Source organism: Pristiophorus japonicus, unplaced genomic scaffold, assembly GCF_044704955.1.
Source record: "Pristiophorus japonicus isolate sPriJap1 unplaced genomic scaffold, sPriJap1.hap1 HAP1_SCAFFOLD_75, whole genome shotgun sequence".
Classification (NCBI taxonomy): domain Eukaryota; kingdom Metazoa; phylum Chordata; class Chondrichthyes; family Pristiophoridae; genus Pristiophorus; species Pristiophorus japonicus.
In genome coordinates, this window is record NW_027254666.1 from 3,207,861 (window position 1) to 3,224,442 (window position 16,582).

Consider the following 16,582-nt stretch of genomic DNA (forward strand, 5'->3'; position numbering starts at 1 on the left):
CAGGTGCAGACCTACCCGGTCCAATCTGCGTAGCACCTCCTCCAGGTTGTGGAGGTGTTCTTCAGTTTCGTAACCAGTAATGAGGATATCGTCCTGAAAAACCACCGTCCCTGGAATCGACTTGAGGAGGTTTTCCATATTTCGTTGGAAGAGCGCGGCGACCGAGCGAATCCCGAACGGACATCTGTTGTACTCAAACAACCCCTAGTGTGTCGTGATGTTGGTCAGCTTCTTCGACTCACTCGCCAGCTCCTGGGTCAGGTAAGCTGAGGTCAGGTCCAATTTTGAAAAAAGTATGCCACCGGATAGCGTCGCAAAGAGGTCCTCCGCTCTCGGTAGTGGGTACTGGTCTTGGAGTGACACCCGATTGATGGTGGCCTTGTAATCGCCACATATCCTGACTGACCCATCCGCCTTGAGCACTGGCACAATCGGGCTCGCCCAGTCACTGAATTCGACTGGCGAGATGATGCCTTCCCTCAGGAGGCGGTCCAATTCGCCTTCCATCTTTTCCCGCATCACGTGCGGCGCCGCTCTGGCCTTGTGTTGTACTGGCCTGGCGTCGGGTTTATGTGAATCATTACCTTGGCCCCCATGAAAGTGCCAATGCCGGGTTGAAATAATGAGTCAAATTTGTCCAGGACCTGTGAGCATGATACTCGCTCCACAGAGGAAATTGCATTGACATCGCCCCATTTCCAGTTCATGACAGCAAGCCAACTCCTCCCCAATAGTGGGGGCCGTCCCATGGGACAATCCAGAGTGGCAACCTGTTCTCTGAATCTTTGTGGGTCACGACTACCGTGGCGCTGCCTTGCACCGGAATGATCTCCTTGGTGTAAGTCCGTAGCTGTGCGTCAATCGGCGATAATTTTGGCCTCCTGGCCTTGGATGCCCACAACTTTTTGAACTGTTTGATACCCATCAGGGACTGGCTGGCACTCGTGTCTAACTCCATTGATACTGGGATGCCATTGAGGAGCACTTTCATCAATATTGGTGGCGTCCTGGTGTATGAACTGTATACATGCTCCACATGAACTCGCTGAACTTCAGCTTCCAGCGATTTCCCCCAGTGTGCATTTCTGCAATTTCTGCAGGCATTTTGCTCATCTCTGCAAACTCCGGCTGAATGTATGCCTCCACGCCTCCAGCATGAGTTACGGTTTGAAACTAAAGGTCCCTTTCCAGTTGATCGTCCCTGACTGCCCCTGTTATTGTTCTTGAGTGCACTATTAACAGGTGTTGATGGCCCCATTACTGGCAGTATTGTCCCTTGCAATGGCGTGAATCACTGTTTAGCTTGCCATTGTCTCTGTCGAACTCCCCCTCTGGGTTCGACAACATGTTGGGGCATGCCTGACTGCCCTTGTCTGCCTGGAGAACTGTGTGCTGCTTTAACAATGTTGAATCTCAGTCCCAACCATTCCTTAACACAGTACCTCTCGTCTGTTCTGCTAGTGGCCATGCTCGCGTGGTTTAAATCCCAGTTTCTTGTCGCCATTGATAGGTCCTTACGTCACAGTATAAATGCACACAAGGCCTATGCTTGAGAGTAGGTCAGTCTGTGACCTGTCCTTTATTCCATAGCACTCAAGTGATGAAGGTGGGTGGAGCTTCCCCTTTTATACCTGAAGGTCCAGGTTAGGAGTGTCTCCCACCTAGTGGTCAGTGTTCTCACGGTGTACAACTTAGGTCAGTTTATACATGGGTTACAATGCTGGTTGAATACATGACAATGCCTGCGACATTTTCCATCATTGATAAAATATTCTACGTGATCCTTGCAGTCACTGCTCTTCCTGGTCAGTGATTATATTCATTGACGTTGTGTAACTCTGTGTGTGATCCATATTTGGCCTTGTTCTGTATCTGACAATGTAGTGATGACCATTAAATGATAGGGGCAGTGACATAATTTCAAAAAATCGGAAGTCCACATTAGCCAAATTCCCACTGCTCATTTATGCCGTTCCTTTAACAGAAACCGTAACTCTGTACTCTGCAGACATGCAAATTATGAAGTTATTGCTGTTGTTGGAACACTTTGTATACTTGCACCTGCCCTCGGCACTAAAAGCTCTCTTTCTTACTGGGATTCGCTGTCACAATATGGTTGTGAGAGCTGAGAGGCACTGGGCAGACTGCAATATCTGACCGGACTGAATCTGTATTACTGGGACTATCTGTCATTGTACAACTGTATTGAGTGTCGTTCATTGACTGGGGTCGAACATCTGACCATAGTGGCCATGTAATTACTGGAATTCTTTGAGGATACAACGAGCATGGTGGATAGAGGTGTACCGATGGATGTGGTGTATTTAGATTTCCAAAAGGCATTCGATAACGTTCCACACAAAAGGTTACTGCAGAAGATAAAGGTACGCGGAGTCAGAGGACATGTATTAGCATGGATAGAGAATTGGCTGGCGAACAGAAAGCAGAGAGTCAGGATAAATGGGTCCTTTTCCGGTTGGAAATCAGTGGTTAGTGGTGTGCCACAGGGATCAGTGCTGGGACCACAACTGTTTACAATATACATAGATGACCTAGAAGAGGGGACAGAGTGTAGTGCAACAAAATTTGCAGATGACACTAAGATTAGTGGGAAAGCGGGTTGTGTAGAGGACTCAGAGAGGCTGCAAGGACATGTGGATAGGTTAAGCGAATGGGCTAAGGTTTGGCAGATGGAATACAATTTCGGAAAGTGTGAGGTCATCCACCTTGGGGAAAAAAAAACAGTAAAAGGGAATATTATTTGAATGGGGAGAAATTACAACATGCTGTGGTGCAGAGGGACCTGGGGGTCCTTGTGCATGAATCCCAAAAGGTTAGTTTGCAGGTGCAGCAGGTAATCAGGAAGGCGAATGGAATGTTGGCCTTCATTGCGAGAGGGATGGAGTACAAAAGCAGGGAGGTCTTGCTGCAACTGTATAAGGTATTAGGAAGGCCGCACCTGGAGCACTGCGTTCAGTTTTGGTCACCTTACTTAAGGAGGGATATACTAGCTTTGGAAGGGGTACAGAGACGATTCACTAGGCTGATTCCAGAAATGAGGGGGTTAACTTATGATGATAGATTGAGTAGACTGGGTCTTTACTCCTTGGAGTTCAGAAGGATGAGGGGTTATCTTATAGAAACATTTAAAATCATGAAAGGGTTAGACAAGATAGAGGCAGAGAGGTTGTTTCCATTGGTGGGGGAGACTAGAACTAAGGGGCACGGCCTCAAAATAAGGAGGAGCCAATTTAAAACCAAGTTGAGAAAGAATTTCTTCTCCCAGAGGGTTGTGAATCTGTGGAATTCTCTGCCCAAGGAAGCAGTTGAGGCTAGCTCATTGAATGTTTTGAAGTCAAAGATAGATAGATTTCTAACCAATAAGGGAATTAAGGGTTACGGGGAGAGGGCGGGTAAGTGGAGCTGAGTCCACGACCAGATCAGCCATGATCTTATTGAATGGCGGAGCAGGCTCGAGGGGCTAGATGGCCTACTCCTGTTCCTAATTCTTATGTTCTTATGTTCTTATGTTCTTATAACACGGCGATGAGAATTGTACAGTGTACAGCAAGTGTGGTCCAAAGAAAGTTTGATACCAGTTCAACAGAACTTCACTACTTTTCAACACTATCCGTCTTGAATTAACCCTTGGTGCTCCATTTTCTTTTTATGGATGTATAACCCGCATCACGACCTTTACTGTTTTTTTGTATTTCTACTCTGAGATCCCTTTGCTCCTTGACCTCACTTAGATTCTTATTCTCACGTAGTATTTGACCTTATCTTTCTTACCAAATTACATGACCTCACTCTGTCTGTGTTGGATTGAATTTGCCAATTCAATGTCCAGTCTACAAGATTATTAATGTCTTGTTGTAGTTTGTTGCAGTCCTCCTTAATAATGTCTATCAGCCCCACCCCAATTTGGCCTCATCTGAAAGTGTAGAAATTGTTTTTTTGATTCCAAAGTCTAAATGGACAATTTAAATTGTGAACAGCATTGGTCCCACACTGATCCTCATGGGAGCCCACTTTACACCTTCTGCACTCAGAATAACAGTCCTATATCAGCTTTCTGTCTTGGGGTCAGCTCGCTATACATTCCACGACTTGTCCTCTAACACCGCAAGCTCTGACCTTATTCATTATCCTAATATGTGGTACCTCATCAAAGACTTTTTGGAAATTTCAGTATATTATATCGACCACATTACCCTGGTCTACTCTCCCTGTTACTTCTTCAATGAAATCAAAGAAGTTGGTCAAGCAAGACTTTTGCTTTTGAATCCACGCTGATTATACATAATTATATTTTTGGTTTATAGATATTCTTCTATTCTCTACTTTAGTAGGGATTCCATTATTATCCTACCACCGAAGTTCCACTGACTGGTCTATAGTTCCCCGGACATGTTCTATCTTCCATCTCAAATAAAAGTATTACGTTAGCTATCCGCCATTCCTCTGACACTACACATTTTTCAAACTAATCATTAAATATTTGTAATAGTGCTCCTGCTATCTCTTCGCTGAATTATTTTAAAGTGTATGGATGAAATCCATCCAGACCAGGGGTTCAATCCTCCTTTCATTTGGTTCGTTCATTTAATATTTCTCCTCTTTACTTATTGCAGTTATATAATTTCCCATACATTATTCCACCGTCATGTCCATCTGCCCTGTGTCCCTGGTAAATACAGAGGCAAAGTAATTATTTCATATTTTATGTAATTTTTCCATCGCTTCATGTGATTTAATATTGTTCATCGATTTGTGGCCCTATTCCCATCCGACATTCTTTTTTAAATGAATGTGCCTGTAGAAAGTCAGATGAGCGATTATTTTATCAGCCACCTAATAGTGGGAAGGATAAAGAGGTGTAAATTTAGGTAAAATGCAGAAAGATTCAAGATCTGTCGTGATAATGTGGGACTTCAACGTAAACTGGGAAAATAACCATGCAAAGGGAAAATGCAGGGGAGGATTTCCTGAAATCTGTATTCGAACTTTCTCCATCAGTATGTTTCCAGCACGATGGGGAAGAAAGCAGTTCTGGATCTCGGAAATGGATTAAGTAGAGCATGTTTCTGTGGAGGAGCATTGAGGAAACAGTGATCACAATATCATTAGGTTTAGAGTAGTTATGGAAAAGGAGAAGGTATAATCATGTGTGAAAATACCCAACTGTAGGAGGACTAATTTTTTGAGTTGCAAGGGATCCGGCCCAGGTAGATTGAAACCAAAGATTTCTCAGTAAAACAGTAAATGCACATTGGGAGACATTCAAAAAGGAGATAGATCGGGTAACGACTAGACACGTTCTCATGCAGGGTGCAGAAATAGCATGATAGCTAGCTACAGCTCGGTGGATGAATGAAGATCAACTAAAACACAAAAACGGAAGCTTGTGATAAACTTCAGGCTCATATTTCAGTAGAGAAACAAGCAGAATACAGAATGTACAGAGAAGGACTATCAAAGGTGGAGGAAGTAGAATCAGCAGAAAAACAGGATATTCGCCCATAGTACTTATCTAAGGAAGGACACACTTGCCTTGGATGTGGTGCAACAGAGGTTCAACAGATTGATTCCTGGGATGAGAGGGCTGTCCTATGATGAAAGATTGTGTAGAATATGCCAATTCACTCTGGGGTTTCGAAGAATGTTGCTTTCACAGGAAAACATCATTAATGAACCCATTTTCTTCTTTTGCACAATGAAAGAAATGCGAACTGAGGGAGAGCTGATAATTTAATCATCTGTTCTGTGCTCTGCATAAGAACACAAGAACCAGGAGCAGGAGTCCGCTATTTGGTCCTTCGAGCCTGCCTTCTTTTGCACTGAAACAAATTATAACCGTGAGTTTAAATTAGCAGTGCGGGATATTTATCGGGCACCTTTCAATGCTTCACAAAACCATTCCTTTCGCTACGGCCACCCGGGATCGTTTCCCGGTTTGGGAAGTAACTTTGATATCACCGTTTGTAATTGAAGTGGAGTAATTTTATTATGTTAGATGGATGTCCCAAAGCACTTCAGAGTGGTGTCAAAACAAATGAGTTTGCAATTAAAAACACTGAATGTCAGGAGTGGGATTTTAACCCACGCCTCCCGAGGAGACTGCGACCTGAACGCAGCACCTTGGACCGCTCGGCCATCCTGACTGTTCGATGCTTCAGTTACAAGTTATTACTCGGGAAAGTTTCAGACCAGGCGCTTGTTCAGTGTTGCTGGAAGGGCCAGTTATCGGGATATCCTCTCCCCCGGGGTTTTCCTGAGCCTGTGCTCGGTGCACGGGGAGGTTTGGCCCGGGTCTGAGGTAGCTTGCATCCCAGGGATGAACAATAACCCTCTGAGCTCTGGCACTGGGGACAAGCGAATAATTAATAAGCCGTTTGTGGGTTTCAAATGCAACTTAGATCTGATGGAAGAAACCGATAGTGTTGTTTCGCAGAATGAAAGAAATGCAAAAAGGGACAATCGAAATTTCAATAACTGAACTTTAATAATTAGTGAAACTTTAACCCTTGATGAAGTTTTATCCCCAATCTGATTTTACACACTCTGTATTTGAGTAGATTAGTTTTAAAATGTTCATTGCTCATGCGACAATGTACCCTTAATTGCTTTTGTTCAATTTTATTGCAGACAAGTTTTTGCTTCACAAATAATGTTTCCGCCCAGGCTCGCAACAGAGACCTTTCGCGTGTAAGGCAAACATGATAACCGCTACACTACGGAAACTGCTGCTTAGCTCAGTGCCCAGAGAGAAGTGTTCAGCAACAAGCTGAAATGCTCAATCCCTCTCTCTGCAAAAAGTTCCATTCACAAACAATTCTCTGACCGGAACTGCACCAAACAACAATGTTCTCCTTTCAAAGTAATTAAACTCCCCAATTTCCACATCTACAATTTTAAGGACAAGGACTGAAAGCGCTTTGCGATCAGAAAATTGCCGGAAACCCCTGTGGTTAATGAGAGGGCTTTTGATGGTTGATTTCCGTACACACCTTGTGTTCTGTATTTAACCCTTGGCGATCTGTATCACACCACCACCAGAGGGCCGACCTGTTGGAGTCCCAAGGGATTCCAGCATCCATTGGGAGCATGGTATATAAGCACTCTGGAGTCTTATTAAAGGAGCTAATGTCACACTTACTCATTGTTCACAGTACTCAGTTTCATTCTTTATTATGAGCGTATCAATTGGCGACGAGACAATGAACAACCACACGAAAATGCAAGTAACAGTTGGTATAACTTGATAACAGCACAGCTGGCAATGGTGGCGGAATATATTCGTGCAGCCAAAACGCACAATGACAACCTGGAAATGCATGGCACCGAATCCTCAGGGAAAAACAATTAAAGGCTTTGTCCCTGAATGGGCTACGATCCACCAACCTTGCAGTTAAAAGCTGAACGCACTGATCCATTGCACCACAGAGACTGATAGATGCACATATTGCAAAACATCCCTGTGATATCTTCACAGAGCACAGCACACACAGCTTCCTAACATGCAGGCTGCTCTCTCGGAACTCTCCGGAAAGAGCCTGTTCTGTTTAATGATTAACTGTACAGTTTCAGTACACAATACGTCCACATCCACAGTGTGGAGCTACAAGCATTACATGCTTCCAGACATTAAAATCCCAAACAAGGGTGTCAGTCAGTTAAATCTTCAGATTGATCTGACCGGGATGGAACTTGTTCACTCTCAGTTGTACTTTTCCCAAATAAAGGGTGGGACATTCATTGTGGATGTGTGGAAGCAGTCTGGTCCCGCACACTGCAGAAACTTCAATGTCACCACCAACCAGCTCTCCCACAACCGGTGTGATCTACCTTCCAGCCTTCCGGTGCCTTGTCTGTGACGAAGTATTCTGACTGTCCCGAAGCCGGTATCCTTTGTCATCAATCGGGTTTTAAGTTGTTTCGGTAATTTTTACCAGCTGGACAGTCGAGGCACAAATGTAGAGTGGAAAACTTGCGTGGACCCCGGTTTTCTAGTGGTTGATTTTCCTGGTTGTGTCCGTCGGTCGCGGTGGTCCGGTTGATGCCTGTTACCAAGTCAGTTGGTATTGATGTTCCACTGATTGGTTTTTTGAAGTTCTTTTCTCCGATGTCGTGATGTCTCTTCCTGTGTTTTCTCGCCGTGTGCTCTCGATCTTGATCTTGTTGTTCCAAAGTAATGGTCAGAAAAATAGATTGCTCTTGGCACGATAGGCTCCCAGTTATACTCTGAGAGGCTGCTTAATCTTCGTGCCAAATTTAATGTTTCTTTTGTTTAAGTTTTGCTGCCCATTGATTTTAAGTGGTCTTCTTTGTATAAGTTTTGGCAGACTAGCTAACTGAGACTTGATTAAATGTTTTAATCTGGTGTTGATAGATTTTGGGATGGTGATACTCCTTCTTTATGAACTGATGAACTCTTGTCCATTGTAATAGCACTGCTTTGGCTTCGGGAAGTCTGGGCTGAGCCAGATATTTCCATACATGTTGAAAAGGTGTTGGAATATGGATGTGATATTTGGGTCCTGTGGGTGGGGTGGATAATGTTTCTTCCGTGGTCGATTGTTTAAATGCTAATGTTTTCTGGGAGCCTGATTACGGTTAAACAGCTCCCCAAGACAAACTGATTAGCTACAATATCCAAACTCTAAATCCCACCCTTCTGTCACTGCAGCTTTTCCCCACAGGCCCAAACATGCCTTTTAAAATCCCAAACTTGGTTTAAGAATTGTAGATTTCCTCCATATGCTTTTTAGAATCCCAAACTTTATGTTTAATAGTCCTAAATCGAATTTCTTTTTCAGTGAGTCCAAACACTGGGGGGTTTCCATGAATTTTGGAATCTACATTGGCAGTCCCTTGGAATCGAGGAAGACTTGCTTCCACTCCTAAAGTGAGTTCTTTGGTGGCTGAACAGTCCTATACGAGAGCCACAGACCCTATCACAGGTGGGACAGATAGTCGTTGAGGGAAGGGATGGGTGGGACAGGTCCTGCTGTCTAAACTTGATTTCTGCATGCACTCGGCGATGAGACTCGAGGTGCTCAGCGCCCTCTCGGATGCACTTTCTCCAGAAGGGTGATCTTGGGTCAGGGACTCCTGGGTGTCAGTGGGGATGTTGCACTTTATCAGGGAGGCTTTGAGTGTGTCCTTGTAGAGTTTCTGCTGCCCACTTTGGCTCGTTTGCCATGAAGGAGTTCCGAGTAGAGTACTTGCTTTGGGAGTCTCGTGTCTGGCATGCGGACTATGTGGCCTGCCCAGCGGAGCTGATCGAGTGTGGTCAGTGCTTCAAAGCTGGGGATGTTAGCCTGAATAAGGCTGTTGATGTTGGTGCATCTGTCCTCCCAGGGGATTTGTAGGATCTTGCGGAGACATCGTTGGTGATATTTCTTCAGCAACTTGAGGTGTCGACTGTACATGGTCCATGTCTCTGAGCCTTACAGGAGGGCAGGTATTACTACAGCCCTGTAGACCATGAGCCTGGTGGCAGTTTTGAGGGCCTGGTCTTCAAACACTCTTTTCCTCAGGCGGCCGAAGGCTGCACTGGCGCAAGGAGGCCGTGTTGAATCTCGTCATCGATGCCTGCTCTTGTTGATAGGAGGCTCCCGAGATATGGGAAGTGGTCCATGGTGTCCAGGGCCGCGCCGTGGATCTTGATGACTGGGGGGTAGTGCTGTGCGGTGAGGACAGGCTGGTGGAGGACCTTTGTCTTACGGATGTTTCGCGTAAGGCCCATGCTTTCATACGCCTCAGTAAATACGTCGACTATGTCCTGGAATTCAGCCTCTGCATGTGCGCGGACGCAGGCCTTGGTGAGGCCTCACCTGGAATATTGTGTACAGTTTTGGTCTCCGAATCTGAGGAAGGACATTCTTGCTATTGAGGGAGTGCAGCGAAGGTTCACCAGACTGATTCCCGGGAGGGCAGGACTGACATGTAAAGAAAGACTGGATCAACTAGACTTTTCTTCACTGGAATTTAGAAGAATGAGAAGGGATCGCAGAGAAACATATACAGCTCTGATGGGATTGGACAGGTTAGAGGCAGGAAGGATGTTCCCGATGTTGGGGATGTCCAGAACCAGGGGTCACAGACGAAGGACAAGGGGTAAGCCATTTAGGACCGAGATGAGGAGAAACTTCTTCACTCAGAGAATTCTGAACCTGTGGAATTTTCTACCACAGAAAGTTGTTGAGGCCAATTCGTTAGATATATTCAAAAGGGAGTTAAATGTGACCATTACGGCTAAAGGTATCAAGGGTATGGAGAGAAAGCAGGAAAGGGGTACTGAGGTGAATGATCAGTCATGATCATATTGAATGGTGGTGCAGGCTCGAAGGGCCGAATGGCCTACTCCTGCACCTGTTTTCTTTGTTTTTATGTTTCTATGTTTCTATGCAAAGCACAGAAAAAAATGGTTGAAGTATCGACTCTGCCTCAGTTAGCATTTCTTTCATTCTGCAAAAGAAGGTGACGGGTTAATTAATGATGCAATCCCGTGAAAGCAACACAAAAGTTGAACAAAAAAACATACGGTGACTGGCAGGTAACCGCTGCTTCTGACACCCGGTGGGAATGGGCGGGGATTTTAAAGCCCCTTGTATTGTGAAACCTTCATGTAGTCAAACATTTCCGATGTGCTGTATCGACCTCGTGGCGTAACAGTAGTGCGTCTGACCCCAGATCACGTCGAGGTCACTGTTCTTCAGGGTAATTCGGGAATTAATATTTTCTTTGCTGTTTGGCAATAACCAGACCCTTACTCCAAGGTCTGTCTCACTGTTTCCCCGGTGTCAGGCAGAGATACACCTGCTGCCCTCATTTATTTCATGGGACAGGACACAAAAGTTCAAAGTAAACCTGTAGTTGGCCACATATTGCCCTAAATAGTCAGGATGGCCGAGCGGTCCAAGGTTCAGTGTTTAGGTCGCAGTCTCCTCTGGAGGTGTGGGTTCACCTCACACTTCTGACACTTCCTGTTTTTAATCATTAAGTGAAACTCATTGTTTGACACCACGACCAACGCCTAAAAAGTGGGATTTTGCAGTCCACCTGCTCGCTTAACACTTCCGTCTGACCTGGTGCTGAAAGTGGAGATGTTTCCGCAGTGTAGCGGTTAACATGTTCGCCTCACATGTGAAAGCTCACCAGGCGGGATTATTTTCTGGAACTTTCTCCTCATGCATGCTCAGGGGCGAGTTTGTTCTCCTGTGAAATGTCATAAGATCATAAGCATGTGAGGATTAGGGGCCGGAGTCGGCAATTCGGCCCCTCGAGCCTGGTCCACTATTCAAGAAGATCCTGGCAGTTCCTCGACAGCAAGTTTAAACATCTGAGGCGAAGCTGTAATCAACGACAAAAAGGTGCATTTTGCAGAAGCCCAGCTAAATCAGTCAGTAGATCATGAGATTCTAAATCTCAGGGTCAGAGGTGCGAGCCCACGTTTGGTGATTATTTTTCATCGAATTATATAATCAGAAGTTTACAGCACGGAAGGAGGCCATTTCGGCCCATCGTGACCGTGCCGGCCAGTAACAGGCTCTCCAGCCTAATCCCACTTTCCAGCTCTCGGTCCATAACCCTGCAGGTTACGACACTTCAGGTGCACATCCAAGCACTTTTTAAATGTGGTGAGAGTTTCTGCCTCTCCCACCCTTTCAGGCAGTGAGTTCCAGACCTCCACAACCCTCTGCGTGAAGAAATTTCCCCTCAAATCACCCCTACACTTTCTACCAATGACTCAAATTTTATGCCCCATGGTTGTTGACCCCTCTGCTAAGGGAAATGGGCCCATTCTGTCCACTATATCAAGGCCCCTCATAATTGTATACACTTCAATGATGCCTCCCCTCAGCCCACTTTGTTCCAAGAAAAACAACCCCAGCCTATCCAATCTGTCCTCATAGCTAAGATTCTCCACTCCCGATAACATCCTCGAAATCTCCTCTGTAAGTCTCCAGTGCAATCACTCTTCTTCCTGTAAAGTGGTGACGAGAACTGCAGGCAGTACTCCAGCTGTGGCCTAACCAGTGTTTTATATTCAAGCATAATCCACCTGCTCTCTTATTCTAGGCCTCGGCTAATAAAGGCCAGCATTCTGTATGTCTTCTTAACCAGCTAATCCACCTTGCCTGCTACCTTAAGGGATCAGTGGACATGCACTCCCAGGTCGCTTTGTTCCTCTACAATTCTCAATGTCCTACCATTTAATGTTTAATCTCTTTCTATTGTGTCTGTAAGCACTCAAGTAATGACTCCATGAGGCAAGGTATTGTACTTGAACTGTGGTGACCTGAGTCCATTTATTGCAGCTCCTGAGTGAGGGGACATTATGGTGAGCTCCGTTTTATACCTAGTTACCTGTCCTGTACCGGCGACCACAAGATCTCCACCAGTTGCACCCTCTGGTGGTACAGGCATCGTATATACAGTGTGAAGATACATCCAGTAGTCTTATGTAACTGTACATTGTGTGTACAGGGAGTATACTTATATTAAACAGACACAACATCACTCTCCCCAAAGTCTTGTGCCACTGGCCTTTGCATTGTGTGCTCTGGCCCGAGACTTGAGTGCCCAAAGCCCTTGCACCTTGTCGATGCTTTGGCTTGGTTCTCTCCCTGTGGACCCGCAAGTCCTTATTGCCACGACATTGGGAAATGTTCAGCAGTGGATGGTTGGAGGTTGCAGTGGGGGTTTAGTGGGTTCTGGGTGTGATCCATGTGTGTCCATGGCTTCATACATCCATTCCCCCCCCCCGCACCCTCCCCCCCCCATACATAGACCATGTGTGTGGCTCAACACCTGCATGTGCAGACCTGTACAGACAGAAAGAACAAAAAAAACATCGGATTAGTTACATCACTGTTTGGGTTCTACAGTAGTGGAACAAGTACATTTTACAGGTAAGGTACATACGTGGTATCACAGTCTTGCCCCTGGGTTGTGTAGGTGCAGGTGGGTGAGGACACTAGTTCCAGAGTAACCAGACTGTGTCCAGGTTGTCTGATGGTGGCGCTGTGTCCCCTGCCAGCTGGGTGGGCTCAGATCGCTCACCTGGCTGAGTCTCAGAGCCTTTGCCGTTGCCTAGTGATGGGCAGAGCCACAGGAGCGTGTGGCCTCCCTGTCCTCCTTTGAAGGGTGCGGTGTCTCCCTGCTGCTCTTCAGCGATAGTGGGAGCCTGGTCATCCCAGGTCCCGTTGGGAGGGCAGGAGGGTGATATCCGCTCGCTCCCAGTACTGGCCCTGGTGGCCAGAGAGGTGGAGCCGATCGGGGGCAGGGTACCGGTCGTGGTGCCTTTGCCGTCCGCTGATCACTGGCCCTGCAGCTGGTATGCTCCCTCTGTGTGTGGCCACACTCCCTGGGGTATCACATTGGTCCCGGAGGTGCAGGCTACATGATCGCGGGACCTGGGTGCTGATGGGAGGTTGCCCTTGGTTTTGTCGGCATGCTTGTAAATCCCAGCATCGCACGTCATCACTTCGTTTACTCTCACAATACATTGGTTCTGACCGCAATTGCCCGACTTATCATGATTCGTTACATTTACAAACTTGAAATTGTCAGTTACATCTTTTACATTTGTATCACCATCATCGCTGTATAAAGAGTGGAACTGTCCCTTTAATTGTGATGGGTTGCCGGTCTTCTTTAAGAGGGTCTTTCAATCTTTACCCCAATCCTGATCGCCGTTCGGCATCACGTGTTGCTCCCTTTTGGTCTGGCTGCCGCCATCTTGACTTCAGGCCCTTCATCTCGTGGTCCAGACGCCATCTTCTTTCTCTGCATGAGGTAGACTGCGGTGATCCTTTTCTTCCCAGGCTCTGCCACGGAAGACAGGAAGTTATCTTCTGCGTGAATTTTCTTCTCCGGAGTCCTGCCACTGGAGCCTGGAAGGTGAGGTCTGGTTGTTTGGGCTGGATCATCTCGCCGTTGGGTTGAGCGGTCTGTGTCGTCGCCTCACAGTCGCGTTGGGCGGTTGGTTTTTCAGGTGTTGTGCTAGATCCAACTTCGGGGCCATGGGGGATGTCGATCGCTGGAGGTTGGAGCTATTCCCAGCTCCAAGTGATCTTTTTCATCCATCTTCTTCCTAATAGCTTTGGACCATCCCCAGCAACGATCCACAAATGTAACCTGCGCATCTCGCCGCCATGGGACACCTGGACATCCACGCTGCCAACGACTGGGATGTATCGTTTGTGTAGGTGAGCAGTTTCACTTCGATCGGGATCATTTTAGGTCGTTCGATTGGATTGTCCCAGAGTTTCTCAAAGGCTGCCTGATTCATCAGTGACTGGCTCGCCCCTGTGTCCACCTCCATCGTGACTGGAACATCGTTGACTTCAACTTCCATTTTCACCGGGGAACTCTCGGTGGTGCAGGTTAACACTACGTACACCTCATCGTCGCTGGACTCCGGATGATCAGCCAACTCTTCATCGACTCGGTGAGTATGATTTCTCTTGCATATTCGCTGGAGGTGGCCCTTCATGTTACAGCCTTTGCAAGTATAGTCTTTATAGCGGCACTGGTGGGCCCTGTGATTTCCTCCACAGCGCCAGCATGGGGTTGGCCGGTTGGCCACATGTGGCGGACTCAGGATTGTGGGACTCGGGGTTCTGTTCTCTCTTCCCTGAGAGAGACTGCTAGCAGCAGCCCTGCCTCTAAAAGGCACCTTTCGGTTCACAGTACTTGCCGGGTTAGAGTCCTGGGGGTGAGACATCCACTTGGAATCGCAGGCCGAGATCATGAACGCCTGGCTCACGTTAATTGCCTTCTGCAGGGTGACCGTGGTGTCCGCAGAGAGCAGCCTGTGGAGAAGGCCCTTGTGACCGATTCCAATAACAAAGATGTCCCTTAGTGGTGAGGTGAGGTGATCACTAAAATCACATGCTGCAGCCAATCGTCTCAGGTCTGCAGCATATTTTGCGATTTCTTGGCCTTCGGATCCACCGGTGGGGAGAGAACCGGTGTCTGGCTGTGAGGATGCTCTCTTTAGGTTTGAGCTGTTTCTGTATCAGCGTTACGAGCTCAAGATATGTTATTGTCTTCTCTGGGACTAGCAGGTCCCTGACAAGGCCATAGACGGTGGGCCCACAACTACTGAGCAGGATAGCTCTGCACTTATCAGCCAGCGAGGTCGGGTCGTCTCCCCCCATGTCATTTGCAATAAAGAAGTGTTCAAGCCTTTCCACAAAGGCCTTCCAATCTTCCCCATCGGCGAATTGTTCAAACGTGCCAAGGTTAGCCATTGTCACATGGAAATTCGTATTCTCGTCACCAGTTATTGTGTCTGTAAGCACTCTCGTAATGACTCCACGAGATAAGGTATTGTACTTGATCTGTGGTGACCTTAGTTCACTTATTGCAGCTCCTGAGTGAGGGTACAGTTCTGTGAGCTCCCTTTTATACCTGGTTACCTGTTGTGTACAGGTGACCCAGAGGTCTCCACCAGTTGCACTCTCTGGTGATACAAGCATAGTGCATACAGTGTGAAGATACATCCAGTGGTCTCATGTAACGGTACATTGAGTGTACAGGGTGTATACTTATTTTATACATGCACAACAAAGATCATCGGTTAATTAATGGTGTTTTCCCGTGAAAGCAGGATAAAATTTATCAATGATTTAATTTCTGCATTTGGAAAGACATGGGTTAATCACGGATAGTCAGCATGGGTTTGTTCAGGGAAGGTTTTGTCTGACTAACTTGATAAAATTTTTTGAGGAGGTAACCAAGTGGATCGATGAGGGCAGTGCGTATGATGTAATGTATAAGGATTTTTGCAAAGCTTTCGCCAAGTTCCCACATGGAAGACTGGTCACGAAAGTAAAAGCCCATGGGATCCAGGGCAAAGTGGCAAGTTGGATCCAAAATTGGCTCAGAGGCAGGAAGCAAATGGTAATGTTTGATGGGAGTGTTTTGGACTGGAAGGATGGTTCCAGTGGGGTTCCACAGGGCTCAGTGCTTGGTCCCTGACTTTTAGTGGTAACATCAATGATCTAAACTTAAATATAGGAGGTATGATTAAAACGTTTTCAGGTGACACTAATTTAATCCAGAGAAGTGTGAGGCTGTGCATTTGGGGAGGGCAAACAAGGAAAGAAACACACATTAAATGGTCGGATATTGAGAAGTGTGGAAGAACAAAGGGACCTTGAAGAGCATGTCCACAGATCCCTGAGGGTAGCAGGCCAGTTGGATAAGGTGGGTAAGAAGACGCACGGAATGCTTACCTTTATTGGCTGAGGCATGGGATAGAAGAGCAGGTTGGTTATGCTTGAAATGTATAAAACACTGGTTCGGCCACAGCTGGAGTATTGCATGTAGTTCTGGTCACCGTATTGCAGTAATTATGTGATTGTACGAGAGGGTACAGAGGAGATTTAAGAGGATGTTGCCAGGTGTGGAGAATCTTAGCTGTGAGGACAGATTGGATCGGCTGGGTTTGTTTTCATTGGAACAGAGGAGGCTGAGGGGAGACAACATTGAGATGTATAAAATTATGAGGGGCGTAGATATAGTGGATAGCAGAGGGGTCAAAAAACAGGGGGCATATATTGAA

General features: G+C 46.4%; 1 non-coding gene across 1 annotated transcript; it reads right to left on the reverse strand.

Annotated features, from left to right (window-relative positions):
- Window positions 1-6,081: 6,081 nt before the first annotated feature.
- trnal-cag (transfer RNA leucine (anticodon CAG)) lies at window positions 6,082-6,164 on the reverse strand. The gene has a single exon. It is a non-coding gene; the product is annotated as a tRNA-Leu (tRNA).
- Between the last annotated feature and the right edge of the window lie 10,418 nt (window positions 6,165-16,582).